The sequence below is a fragment of the Bombina bombina genome, chromosome 10 (genome assembly GCF_027579735.1).
Source record: "Bombina bombina isolate aBomBom1 chromosome 10, aBomBom1.pri, whole genome shotgun sequence".
NCBI lineage: Eukaryota > Metazoa > Chordata > Amphibia > Anura > Bombinatoridae > Bombina > Bombina bombina.
Genome location: NC_069508.1, coordinates 30,210,814 through 30,215,813, shown reverse-complemented (window position 1 = coordinate 30,215,813; position 5,000 = coordinate 30,210,814). Strand labels below are relative to the sequence as shown.

General features: G+C 37.8%; 1 protein-coding gene across 1 annotated transcript in view; it reads left to right on the top strand.

The window, feature by feature from the left end:
- Positions 1–5,000, top strand: part of LOC128641310 (uncharacterized) — a 528,967-nt gene that overhangs the window by 427,136 nt on the left and 96,831 nt on the right. The window lies entirely within an intron of this gene.

Here is a 5,000-nt window from a genome sequence, read left to right as displayed (position 1 = left end):
TCTGTCCCTTTAACATGTTCCTGAATCACAGACTGTATATATTATCCTATGCTTAATATAATTAGTGTTTAAACAAGCTTGTTATCATTTGCAACAATATACATAAAAACTTTTATTTTGTAGCCCATGAGCACAGCGGTTTAATGCCTTTACTGTGTATACTTAATTCATTTTGTAAAGAGTGTTGGAACAATGTAAAAGATCATTATCCTCTCTCCAATTTTTTTTAATTTTGTTTTTGTTCTGAATTATTCACAAATTAGCGCGAGCTGCTGCTACAGTAATTATGCAACATGTACACTTATTGCATTGGCACATGTGCGGTGTGCAGTCCAAGAGACTCTGACATAAAGCAACCAGACGTTCTTCCTCATATGCTCAGATATATTAAACACAAATGTTTGTAGGGTGCAACTTCACACACAGAACATATTTTTCTAAATTGTTGAAAGGAAAATAGGCAAAAAAGGAAAGAAAAATGCACTATTCTTATTGTCACGCCGCTGCCGCGCCGCTAGTCACTATGGCTGTTGCCATAGATGCGGCGGTGGTGACTTGTTGCTATGGCCATTGCCATAGAAGCAGGCGGTCCTTCATGGCATTCGGCAATGACGTCAACACGCTGCCTCTCTATCCCGGAGGCCGTTCCTCTCTACACCTGTGTGTCCTCCTTGGCGTGAATTGGCGTCTATGTAAGTACCTGCAGTGCTTACATGCACTGCCCAAGTATAGGTGTTACTTAATGTGCTTCTGGGTGTTATTGTTACTGTATGCTGGACTGTTATATTTTTGCTGACCTCTGCTTGTCTGACCACTCTGCCTGTTAACCCCTAAACTGTTGGATTGATATACTGCTGCTGAACTCTGCTTGTCTGACCACTCTTCCTGCCTAACCCAAACTGCTGGATTGATATACTGTTGCTGAACTCTGACAATTCTATTGGTTTACCCCTGAACTGTTATACTGTTGTATTTCCCTTTGTTGCTGACTCCTGTCTGTTCCTGGTCCTTCTATTGCTTTAACCTGAACTGCTATACTGCTGGATTTTCTTCCTAATGGCTCTAGGACTGCCCTGCCTACTATGAGTACCGCTTACCTCATTTTACAAACTTTCTCTGCTCTTGGATATTTCCTATCACTTCACTTGACGCCGGGATAAGAAGACTACTGGCCAAGTTTGGTTTGATAGAGGAATATCCCACGAGCATTACACTTATAAACTGAAAAACAGGCAAAAGTTAAAAAATATCTTTGCTTAAAATGCATAAATTGAATTTGCAAGACAGGTATATTGCATAGTGCTGTACATGCATCCAATTGTAACAAAAAATATGTTTATCCATCAAAGATACACTGCTTTTAAAAAAAAAAATGTTGTAGTCTTTTAGCTAAAAAAGCTGAGTTCATTAAAGGTTCACAACTAGAAAAGAATAGTAAGTACTCAGCATGTTATTGTATTTCCTCATGTTCCTGCAGATCTTTTCAGGTCAGTCCTCCTGTTTTAATAGTTTAAAGGTGCTGGACATGAAATCTCTGCCTCTTCATACTGGGCACCGCCATCTTGGAGCTAAGGTATTCTCACAACCTGCACACTCACAGATTAGTGACATAGCCCACATGTTGACAGCTGTATCATTTGCTTGGGGTTAGTGTGCAAGATACATAATGTGAGCTTTACAGTTTGCATTTTTTACACAGTTTTTACACATTTTAAGTTGCACAAAATATATTTGCAAAAGCACTGAGCACTAATATAGAGCAATGCAGTCACTGCAGCTGAAGCACATTATACAGCTGTAAAAAGTGGGCAATATCACTGATCTATGTGCACTGCTTCTGTCACAGGCTGTGAGATTACCTGTGCTCCAAGATGGTGGCGCCAATGTATGAAGCAGCGCATACTAGCGCCTGTAATTTGTTCTACCTTGCAATAACTGAGTGCAAGAACCTACAGATCTTTTATTATGAATATTTTTAAATTTTTATATTAATAAACTTTTTGCATTTCATGCTGAAATCCCTGTGTGTGTGTGTGTGTGTGTGTGTGTGTGTGTGTATGTATATATATATATATATATATATATATATGTGTGTGTGTATATATATATATATATATATATATGTGTGTGTGTGTATATATATATATATATATATATGTGTGTGTGTGTATATATATATATATATATATATATATATATATATATATATATATCAAATTTAGTAACGGAGGGGAAGCAATCGCTATGAGCTTTTACTAAGACAAAAGGTGACCAACCGGTTGGCTTCTAGGCTAGTACTGGTATGGTCTTTGAATATATCAAATATATGGTGCAGACCCTTATATAGAATAAATGAGTTTACATAGAAAGAATAAATCCTGGAAAGAAAATACAAAAGACCAGGATGAAAGACAGGGAATTCAGCACTCTTTTTCAAAATTAAACTAAAGCTCAAAATCTTATTCAAAATGTGTCAACCTCCAAGGCTTGTGTAGCTGTAAAGGAGAGAACTCTCTGGCACTTACTGTAAATTACATACATATATACAAAGATAGAAAAACGCAAAAGGACCCAATTGGTAGATATGATCTCTTTATATGAATATCAAATGGCATAAAAAATACAACATATTATGTTACAAACCTGACCGGTCAGGGGATAGTGTCTATACCAAAACAGAAATTATAAACATGATATGTGGTTATTTTCACAGGCCTGTGGAGCCATGTGTATAAACTGCAGGATAAGAATGGGGGACAATAAATTGACTACTACACCCTACTGCTTGCGGCACCTTAGTATGTAAGGCTATATGCCGGGCAGATTACTATATGGGATCTAAGTAGTTACAGTTAGTGTGCCCCAACACCTATGCAGAAATATTGATGTTCTTAAAGACTAATAGCACATATACATGTAACTATAAGATATATTTGTGGGGGACTGAAATACAAGCTACTACACCCAGCTGCTTACGGCACCTTATAGGGTTAAGGCAAAATGCCGGGCAGGTATATGAATGGGATCTAAGTAGGTTGTGGTGCCGTGCCCCAAAATATGTACAAATATCTTATTGTCATGCAAACAAACAATTTAGCACAGTAGTATACAGCCAGCCTCGCTGAGTAATTATTTTGAGGTAGCTACTCTTGCTATCGAGTGAGAATGTCCCTTTGGAGAAAGGTTATGCAAGCTGAGAAGTTAGCCATGCAGCAAATACAAATAAATGCAGAAAGCACAAGGTTTAGCCTCCGTGTTGTGTGGTATTAGTAAGCTTCAAGCGCATATTAGTAGCATTCCTTCAGGGAGTGTTTAAAGTATACTCTCTCAACCGGGTATCATCATCCAAGACAGTCAGTAGGCAGCCTATTAATCAGGCAGTGACAAGGTAATATACGACCTGTTTCCTTTAAAGTTGTTTCTGTGACTGACTCTTAGGAGATGAGCCTCATTGGGTGTTCAGGAACTCCATTGTGGAAATCCGACAGGTATGTTTGTTTGCAGCGTGTCTGTTCCGTGTATTCGACACCTATCACCTGCTCCGGTCAGCTTGTCCAATGCCGACGCGCGTTTCACCCGCTAGGTGTGTCGGGCGACGCGCGTTTCACCCGCTAGGTGTGTCGGGCTTTGTCAGGGCGTGATGACGTTGAGAGTGCTTCGTCTCCCTTTAAGGTTTACTTAATGACACGCCCCTATTGAGGAAATCTCACAGTGCTTCATCAGCAATGCTAATTCATAAGGGAACCAACCCTTAAGAGTATGCGTTGATTCATGCAAGTATAATAATTATACAAAAAATTAAAGTATGTTCATTTAAGACTGGTTACATACTAGGATAAAGAGATCATATATACCTGAAAGAAACAACAATTGGGTGTTTTGTATGTGGAATACTTAAAAAATATATACATATATATATCAAAAACATGTAATTTACCTATTTAGCCTTTATGTCCCTAGAGGAGTGATATCAAAAGTTATTCTGATACACCCAAATGGGTGATGTAATATACAAAATGTACGGGCATATCTGTACCGGGATAGACAATGGACTAGGAATGATAAAGACTACTGTCATATTTTATAGAAAGCATGCCATGTCTATTCTATCATTTAACCCTTTAGGTATCTGTGTTTGAAGGATCGTAATCCACCTGCATTCCTTTTGGAGGAGGACTTTATCGTTGTCCCCTCCTCTGTTATTAGTAATGCCTCTGTCAATGCCTATGAATGTAAGGGAGTCAGGAATACAAGCATGAGCATCCTCAAAATGCTTAGCCACATTGCTTTTGGGATTCTTGTTTTTTATGTCATCCCTGTGCTCAGTGATCCGGTCTTTAATGGCTCTCCGAGTTTTGCCCACATAGAACTATTTTGACAAATATATCTTATAGTTACATGTATATGTGCTATTAGTCTTTAAGAACATCAATATTTCTGCATAGGTGTTGGGGCACACTAACTGTAACTACTTAGATCCCATATAGTAATCTGCCCGGCATATAGCCTTACATACTAAGGTGCCGCAAGCAGTAGGGTGTAGTAGTCAATTTATTGTCCCCCATTCTTATCCTGCAGTTTATACACATGGCTCCACAGGCCTGTGAAAATAACCACATATCATGTTTATAATTTCTGTTTTGGTATAGACACTATCCCCTGACCGGACAGGTTTGTAACATAATATGTTGTATTTTTTATGCCATTTGATATTCATATAAAGAGATCATATCTACCAATTGGGTCCTTTTGCGTTTTTCTATCTTTGTATATATGTATGTAATTTACAGTAAGTGCCAGAGAGTTCTCTCCTTTACAGCTACACAAGCCTTGGAGGTTGACACATTTTGAATAAGATTTTGAGCTTTAGTTTAATTTTGAAAAAGAGTGCTGAATTCCCTGTCTTTCATCCTGGTCTTTTGTATTTTCTTTCCAGGATTTATTCTTTCTATGTAAACTCATTTATATATATATATATATATATATATATATATATATAT